Source organism: Glycine max, chromosome 13 (assembly GCF_000004515.6).
Source record: "Glycine max cultivar Williams 82 chromosome 13, Glycine_max_v4.0, whole genome shotgun sequence".
Taxonomy (NCBI): Eukaryota; Viridiplantae; Streptophyta; class Magnoliopsida; order Fabales; family Fabaceae; genus Glycine; species Glycine max.
The window spans coordinates 20,222,198-20,232,040 of record NC_038249.2 but is presented as its reverse complement, the minus strand read 5'-3'; the positions used below and the strand labels follow the sequence as shown (position 1 = coordinate 20,232,040).

Here is a 9,843-nt window from a genome sequence, read left to right as displayed (position 1 = left end):
CAAAACTGAGAGCACACCATTCTATTTATAGAGTCTGTCCATCACAGAGCTCTCTCAACTTGTTATCAGAACGTGAGATAGGAAGTTATCAGACGTGAGATAAGAAGTTATCAGTACGTGAGATGATGGGTACGTGATTTGTTACTGAAGGTGGTTGCAAATATATTTTACAAAGATATGGGATGAATGTGGATGGAAAATGGACCAGATTCAAAATAACTAATTTTTTCAAAAATAATAAAATTAATTAATTAAAAGAACGTGGAGGTGAACGTGCACTTCCAACACAAATTACTTGTTGCAAATGTCCAAATGACATTATTGTTTTTAGAAAAAGGCCTAACAAGTACTCTCTTTTTTAACATTAATCAAAATATTAGTAAATTTTATTTTATGTAGATAATTAAGCATGTTACATAGGCTTACATGTGTGAACTGATCTTACCTTTTTTCATTCATAAGGTAGATAACAAAGTAGGGTTTATTTTGCTTTAAAGATGAGATAAAATTAATTCGAGTCTTATTGCTCAACATCTTAGATATTAGCTAAGAAATTAATGGTTTTTTAATTAAAAATGACGTTATGAATACAATGGGAATTATGGTAGAAGTTTATGAACAATATTTTTAATTTCATAATTGGTGTCCTCAAGGCACTTGTTGACGTTTCACAATTATAACTTGAATGAAATTAATTTTAAAGCTGCTTAGTACTAGTCCGGGAGGTGGGACTCTAGTTGATCTAAGCACGATCCTCCAAAGTTAAGTTAGTGTGTGTTGAAGATTAGAGTGTGGAATGAATGAGTGTTTATATTTCCTCTTTCTTTCTTCAATTCCTTTTACTCAACGCCTCATTCTGTTAGTTGTGTACATGTTGGACATACTCTTATCCTGAGATTATGATAAAAATGCATTAACTTCACATTGAAAATGAATAAGGTGTGACGCCTAGAGTCTATTCATTTATGTGTTTTCACTTCATCATATGCAGCTACCTTAGTTTGTAATAAAAGCTCCATATAGGCGATGCAGTTCTGTCCAATAATATTAGAAAATATGGAATTAACGCCTGCCCTTTAACATTGATTTTAATAAAAATCGATATTAATATAAAGTGTCATGATAATATTAATTTTAAAATAACCAATGCTATAAGTATAAAGTTAACATTGATCATCTTAAAATTGATATTGTATGGGTAAAATTAAGATTGATTACTGTGTCTATCACGTTAACATCCATTTTTTAAAAATCAAGGTTGTGGATGTCATGTTTCTAATATCCATTTTGCATTCCCTCGAATCTCGGAACCCCTCACGTTTCTAATATCCGTTCTGCAACTTCCCAAATGTTGCAACGTCGTCGCTGTCGTCATTGTGGCCACCGCGTCTGCCATTCACTGCTTCCCTCTCTGCAACGGCGCTTCGCAGGTACGTGACCACAGTCTGCCATTTGCCATCTTCTTTGCTCTTTTTTTCGTCATTTCTTGTCTTGGAGATTCTGATTTTAGTGGCTACAGTCTCATAGGTGACCAAGCTTAGTACGTGACCAAGCTTGCCTGAGTTAGCTCCGCTGCAAGGATTTACATGTGACCAAGCTCCGCTGCCTTTGTTTGGTGCTGCTTGCCTGTTCGATTAAATGCCCCATTGATCCTTTGGTCACAGAATAGCTTGCCATATATAGATTCTGATATGCTGATATGACCAGGTATTCATATTGTCATTACCTTTAATATCCTATGCTGATAACTTAAAGAGATATATGAACGTAATTTTTGAACTTCTTCATTATGAGACAGCTTACACAGGAATCTCAATAAAACTTGATATTATCAAGTATTATTTGGGTGAATGTATTGATATTCATTAATTCATTAATTAACTCAAGTTATCTGATATAGTTTTGTGATTATCATATATCAATTCTGATATGCACGATCCTTTTTTTTTTCTTGGTGAAGTTCTGATATGCGTGGTCAGTCTCGTTGTTCTTGTGATTTTGCTTTCCCGTTGTAGGTTTTATCCTGTGTCTCCTTTCTCAAGACCAATTAATGCAGTTAGGAGATTCACCTTAAAAAAGCTAAAAGTTGCTTGTTTGTAACTTGAAGTTATCGCATTCCTACTGATTTTGGTCAAGACCAAGAAGTTGTCTTATAATTTATGCACATTGTTTGTTTTGAAATTTAGAAAAGAAAAAGTAGAGCATGAAATAAATTTGGTTTGTAATATAGGTGACCAATAAATGTAGAACCATTCTAAATAAATATGGCTTTGAGTACAAGAAATTTACCTACTCTAGCACCACCAAGTCAATTATGGTCCTAGCCAATATTCTTTTGACTTGTTGATAATCTAGCCAACTCACTAATGGTATAACAGAAAACTTGTTTGATAAACAATTGGTTTTGTTGTTGCAAGACAACTTCTTGGTCTTGCAATGGAGCGGTGCAGATCAATATGCTTCTCTGGTGTCTACTCCTAAGGGGGTGTCCAAGAATCATTTTTCATTCTGTTTCTACTGCCCTGTTTAGTCTTCTGCATAATTTGAAATATAGAAGTTCATATATAGTAGTCACCACTAAAGCATCTAAATAGGGTGAATGCAGTGTAGACACTTGAATTTACATGAAATTTGTAGGCTGTCATGTACTGCATTTCCATTTGATTTTTTTATTTTATTTTTAATGAAAGTTATGGAGTACAAAGAGGGCAGCACTCCATTGGATTTCAATAATGAAATTGTAAATTTTCCTTGCTTACATTTCCATATGTACCTAATAATTCTTATCAAATTTAGCAAAAAATCTTATGGACCAAATGTGGTGCTATCCTGATTCACCAATGCTAATAAAGGTTTACTTACACTATTGATGAAGCAACAATTAATGCACATGATTGAATTCTATTATTTTTAAAGATTATTTTAATAATTAATCATAGATAAAATTGATTATGCAATTTTTTTATATATTTTAAGATGTAAGATAAAAAGTAATTTTAAAATTTGGTAAAAAAAAGTAATTTTAAAACAATTTGTTTCATTTAGATTATATATATAAAAAAATTACTTAAAAATTTTACTGGATAAGTAATATTTTTTTAAAAAAAAAACCGGCTATATAAAATTCTGTCAAAAGTGAGAAGAGGTAGATCATATTTGATCCATACTATGGAAGTTGCTATATGTATAAGGCCTGCTCTAAGTTCTGTATGTTGTAGTTTCATTCAGAACTGTTTCTTACAGCAACTTGGTTGTGAACTTTTTCACTTACAAAGCATCATTTTTGTTTCTTGCCAATTATATCACTGGTTAAAAGTTGCTTGTGTTTAGAAAAAGCTACTTGGAGGTGTGGACTAATGATGACTACTTGTTAGTTTTTATCTTTAAACACTTGTTGTGAGAGTTTAGAAGTGTACAAAATCTAAGTATGAAAATCTGAATTACATCATACCAGTTTTAAAAATTGATATATGATAATCACAATAACTGAAGTTGGAGGAAGGACCACTTTGAGAACCACAGGTAGTAGTCGGATGATGATTGCTCAGTAATAACTTGAGAACAGAGAAATAGCCACAATAAAATTTGAAACTAAGTAGGGACCATACGACAGAAGAATCCAAAGAGTATCAGATAAACACACAAAACTATCAAGCTTACATATAAGTCTTAGTTTGAAATAACTAACAAATAAAAAATAATAAAAGATATTTCAGAATTCTTTAACCATCAAAACACATTGATTATAGGCTAAGCAGGGAATTACTTGTTTGTTTGTGAAGACAAGTTACCTACACATATGCCCAGCCATTGCCATTTCTGAAAATGGATTCCATGACTCTTAAAAACCAGTGAGCACAACAAAACATGAACTCATCTTCTCTCTCAAGCAAATTGAGCCCCGAGCAACAACTCTCAAGTTAATAGATTTTTAACTTAGCATGTGAAGTGAAACTGATCACTAAGTTAATAGATTTTTAACTCAGGATTTAGCTAGAAAATCTGAATGAGCATGTTCATAGATCTAAGGAAACAAATTTTTTTGAAGCATACTACATCCTTATTGGCCTTTGAGGATGAAAATTATGGATGTATTTTAACTAATATGGATGTAACTTGAAAGGGAAAATTAGTACACTTTATTTTGATCTTGATTAGGGATGATAGTACAAGACAAACATGGAATTCATGAATATGTTTATGCTGGGACTACATTGTTCGCAGTTAACAGAAGGTTCATCATTATTCTATACACCATCTTTTATATTAGTGACTTGTTTGTATTCTCCTATTTTGACCACTATTTTCATTTCATCATCCTGTTAACATAAAAATGACGGCTAGGGAAAAAAGAAAAAGTGTTTCTTGCTACAACTGAGGTGAATGGATGAGGGAAACGAGCAACATTTGAATTTCTGTTATATACTACCGGAAATCTGTTTGTCTAATGAGACAACTGTTCTTATGCTTGGTATTCTGATGATTTAACAGGAGATATTACGAAACGTTTGTGTACAGCAGAAGAAGTGAAGTTTTTCTTAAATAGTTTGTTGGGGAAATCTGTAAGTGCCAATTATTTAAAGCCTAACAAGAACTGCAATTTAACCTCATGGGTCCCCGGTTGTGAGCCGGGATGGGCTTGTAGTGTTCCCTCAAACAAGATGGTTGACCTTAAAAATTTGAAGGAGATACCTGCAAGAACTTCGAATTGTCAAGTCTGTTGTGAAGGCTAGTGGTTGTCTAGATGTATCATTGAAGCATATTGGCATCAATTGTAATAACACTAGTGGTTGTCTAGATGTATCTCAAAAACTGTCTCTGATGCTTCTATTCTGTCTTATTGTTCTTGAAGCACGCCCTCTAGGATCCTATCGCCCTCTTGCTACACTCAATAAAAGAGCAGGATGCCCCCAGATAAGGAGGTAGCCCTGACAGCATTTTAGACTATAGGCTAAATAAGCTTGTTAAGCCTGTGTGACTTTAGTTCTGTAAGAGTTTACTGTTGTTATGTTTGTCTATGGTAAACATGCTAGAAGTTTGTTGTAATAGACTTACTGTTATCTAGCACCTCTTACTGCAGAGTAGTTATAGATGTAACTGATTTGTTTATAAATAAGCTAAATTTGTGATTGAATACTCACTTTGTGCAGGCCTTTGCATATGAGGTTGTCATACTCAATTTGCAAGCTTTCCTTGTTTCATACTAGATTGGTCTGCTAATCTTCTAGCTTTTACTATTATTGCTTATCACTGAGCAAGGGGTGGCAAAGGTGTATTTGTTCTTAATTTTCTGATCAAGCACAACACAAAGAGATTTCACATTTCACTTATCAAGTTCTATGATCCATGGTGATCTATAATTATGATGGGGATGGCTTATGATTATAAATTTGTAAACTAGAAATAAAAGAGGAAGTAATAGCATTGATAATTTGTGTTAGAGTATGCATATATTAGCCAATAGCTAGGTGACAGTGAAGCTCTTTTACAGCCGTCAAGTAACTCTATTCTGTTATGCTTAGTTGTATTCTGTTATGGTAGGTATCACTAGCTGTATAGTCTTTTACTGATTGATAGGTTCTGTTATGATAGGTGGTTATGCCAGGAATTGAGAATTCTGATATCGGATTGATGAATATAGGGAAAGAGGTGTGAGTGAGAGAGAGGAGGGAAACCTCTGGTATAGGAGTTGTAACTCTGGGGGAAGTGTACTCTTGTTGGGTTCAATTTCTGATAATTGAATGATACACCTCATTTTGCATTCATCTCTTACTGTTTCTGTGACTGTTTGTGTTCGATCAGACTAGCACGTAACGCTGTTATCACTTGCTACTTGCTAATAAATGAAAAAGTAAAGGACTAGAAACCTCATAATTTAACATGTCATTCATTAAGACACATTAGTTTCAAACGCTTTGGTAAATGAGGTAAACAGTTTAACAACAAACACCACAAGTCATCAGCATATTGGTTTTAGGACTAACTTGCCAGTATTGTTGTATGGAGGTCATGTTCTTATTCTAGTAACCAAAAGCTACTTGACAAGTTCTTTGTCATCTCCTTTTGTAGAGCTCATGGACCAAACGTCCTGTAGAAGTTGATAGTCCTAAACCAGTTTCCCAGTGGGATCAAATAGCTGAGTGCCCTGACAGTACCTGTGCTCAAGTTGTTCACTCCAATGCTGAAATTTGTGGGATTGTTCCTCTAGCTGCAAAGGAGTGTCCAGAACAGAAGGAACAACTTGGTAAGGGCAAAGTGCCTTGATGCATTAACTCTTTCTCATTCAGTCATCTAAATACATGTATGATGTTTATGGTAATATTATGGTGTGTTGATTGAAGATTTTCATGGTCCTAATTGTAACTCTTTATCCCATGTATTGCCTATTTATGCATCTATTAGTTCTATAATTAAAGGATCAAGCCTTCCAATGTAAATGTTATATTAAACTGTGTAATTTGAAGATTATTATTATTATTTACAAATGTTATTTTCAACATCGATTTTTTTAGAACTGATGTGAAAAGTATTTTAGAATACACAATTTTGATCATATTGCTACATCGGTTTTAGCCAAAACCGATGTAGATAATGATTTCACCATTGATGTTGGAAATGTCTACTCTCAACGACAGTCATTTTTACCTCGATTCTAGAATCAATATTGAAACCCCTCTAGAACTGATGTTAAAATCCTTTTATATAGTAATATTTATCTCCCGAAACTTATAATGCTTATTTAAGGGGTTGTTTGGTTGGAGAGAAGAAGAAAAAATATTTAAATTAAAATAAAGATATAAAAGTATGAGATTCATGTGAAATTTTAAAAATTTCTTCTTCTTTCCTCCTATTTGATCTCAACCAAACAAACTTTAAATTCAAACGATAACAACAAAAATTTTATCACTCGAAAAATAACCAAAGCTCTGTACGAGTGATCTGTGATATAATATTGTCGGCAGGGATCAATAGAGATATCATATATATATATATATATATCATGAAAGATATATGCAAAAAAAAAAAAAAAAATATATATATATATATATATATATATATATATATATATATATATATATATATATATATATATATATATATATATATATATATATATATATATATATATATATATATATATATATATGGTGTGTGCTATATATATCTCTCTCTCTATATATATATATATATATATATATATTTTTAATCCCTGTAAATTGGCATATGCATCGTTACGATCGAATTAAGTTGAAGAGTGTGATATTTCATCAATGCTATATATTGGATCAGTGATTCATCAAATACCCCTTCCACTAAGTTGTTAAAGTGGACAAAACTATTCTAAAATGAATTTGTCTTTAAAACCAGGATGCATATACATCTTTCATTTATTTTGAAATATATAATTAATTATCTCGTTAATATTCAAGAATTGATACAATACTAGTTCATTATAGAGACCAATTTGTTTTAAAGGAGCTTTTATTTCCGGATAACATAATTTTCTTTATGTGTTGAAAATATACAGTTATACACGCATAAAGGAGCTTTTATAGAGATCAATTTGTTTTCAAGGAGCTTTTATTGATACTATTACATACACACGCATAATCAATTATGTAAAGTTAGAATATAAATCTCATTGATTTTTTTATCAACTGATATTAGTTACTTTATCTTTACCTAGTTTAGAGTAATCTAATCCCATTTTTAGATATTTTGTTGTTGAAATCACTTTAAATATTTAACAACAAAATATAATCACTATTTCAGCTTTTTAAAAATGATACAAGTGTTTGGTGCTATATAATTAACGGTGTTAGGGGAAAAAATAACAAAGACTTTTTTCTATGTAAAAATTGTGCTAGTAAGCTTATGCAATTCATTTTCAGTCCAAGTAATAATTAAGTTCGCATGACGCCATGTGATTCGAGACACTAATATTTTTATAAATGTTCGCTTGAAATCACAATTCATTTCCATTAAGTACCGTTAAATAAAAGATAAATTATGCAAGCATTTACTCATACAATTTTAAATTCAAACAGTGAATAGCAAGGAAATCTAGTTAGTTAATTGAGCAGAGAAAAATTGAATAGTGTATTTAATCATTAATTCTATTCATTTGAATTCATCTTTATTTATTTTAAAATGAAAATTATTTTCGTTTCAAATGATAAAATTTTCATCTAATAAAGCATCTAAAAAATGGAAGCATAAATAAATAGAAAAATAAAAACTCACCTTGGCGAAGAGATCTCATATTAACGGACAAATATATAAACTAAGCAAGGAATGGAGAGAGAGGTGAGATCTATGCAATCTATTACTTCTGATTTCTGACATTCAACCGCACGCTTCGCCGGAGCACTGCGGTCAGAAAAGCACGTGAGGCTTCATCGACTGACTCATGATTATCACAATATTAACAAATCATTATAATAATTCCTTCCACACAGACAAAGTTGTTTAAAAAGAAATGTCGGAGAAATAAACTTAGATATCCATGGATACTATAGATAAGCACAATTTGTTAATTATGTATGGTGGCCTTACTCCAAAAGGCACAGTACGTTCCTCTAAATATTTCATCATTATATTAACATAAAAAGAAAAACAATCAAACAAATTAGTAACAAATAGTGGGTTTGGTTGCTACCTAGCTAAGATACTCCATGCCCTTTCAATTTTAGGCCTCGGTCAAAGGTACTCACCTATGATCCAGAGCCAAAAAGAAGACATGATGTAATTAATTAATTAATTAATAAAGTTTAGGTGGATGTTTGTATTATCCTATGGCCGACATAACTTGTTTGTAGACAAAACATATGGGGAACATAGATTGCGACTTAACTCACCCAAAAGAAAACAGAAAAAAAGAGGTCCCTACGCTCAAATTTAACAACAAAAAAGAAAAAGGGGGAGCTTTTTGCAGTTTTACATTTGTCTATCATTATTCATTTTGTTCCCATTTCAAAGTGTAGCCTTTTTAAGATTTCGCATGTGCCTGTCAACTTGCTTTGAACACATAATTTTAATCACCTGGGTAAGGTTGACATAAAGTACCATTACCAGCTAATTATCAATTAGTTTGGTGCAAATTAATCCATGCCTACCCACGTTTTTCTCACTGTCTAGAACTACATATAATTGAAGAAACTTTGTTATAACTATTAAATAGCCAGACTCTCATCTATATAATATATTCTGATGCTAATACGATGGTTTATATTTGGAAATAAGTTTAAACATGGAGCCCTCTTCTTTGAAGGATATGAAGGACCATTCACACTATCTAGCTATGCTAATCTCTCTCTCTCTTTTTTTTAGTTAAGCTATGCTATGCTAATCTTTGATTGGTGACTACTTGGGTTTCTTTCATGGAGATATAAGGTTGGTATACTGATTAAAAGAAAAGGAGAAAGGATGTGGGTTTGAATTTTTTCACAAATAAAAACTAATAATTAACGGTTGTCCATAAAAAAATCTAAATTTCTTCACATGAGAATACATGTGACGTATTTCTTTCTTTCTTCATTTCTTTATTTATAATGGCGGGTGTGGGTTTCCCTGGGACTTTAATTTAACGATTGTAAAATTTGTAGGGTAAGACTTTTGAGCAGAAAAGGACTGCATTAGGTGAACATATGCAAGACCTTAATCACTCTGGGCAACAAATGTCTGGGACTTTCATACTTCTATAGACTCCTAACCACTACCTAAGTTCCAATAATGTAGTTTGGTATTAACTTTTTTTTAGAAGGAATGTGATATAATGACTAATCTGGGCTTACATCGATAAAGGCCATTTATGTGAGATTCGTATATGCGCACAATTACAAT

General features: G+C 32.0%; 2 long non-coding RNA genes across 4 annotated transcripts; one reads left to right on the top strand and one right to left on the bottom strand.

Moving 5' to 3' along the window:
* The first annotated feature begins 791 nt into the window (after positions 1–791).
* LOC102665303 (uncharacterized) lies at positions 792–6,437 on the top strand. 3 transcript variants are annotated; one of them, XR_417333.4, is made up of 4 exons: positions 811–1,430; positions 1,520–1,707; positions 4,492–4,562; positions 6,070–6,437. It is a non-coding gene; the product is annotated as an uncharacterized lncRNA (long non-coding RNA). The 3 variants fall into 3 exon arrangements; XR_001384053.3 differs by lacking the exon at positions 4,492–4,562 and having other exon boundaries at positions 792–1,430; XR_005887800.1 differs by having other exon boundaries at positions 819–1,430; positions 4,492–6,437.
* LOC112998740 (uncharacterized) lies at positions 5,853–8,880 on the bottom strand. Its single transcript, XR_003263784.2, has 2 exons — positions 8,245–8,880; positions 5,853–6,208 (listed from the first exon to the last, which is right to left on the bottom strand). It is a non-coding gene; the product is annotated as an uncharacterized lncRNA (long non-coding RNA).
* Positions 8,881–9,843: the final 963 nt, after the last annotated feature.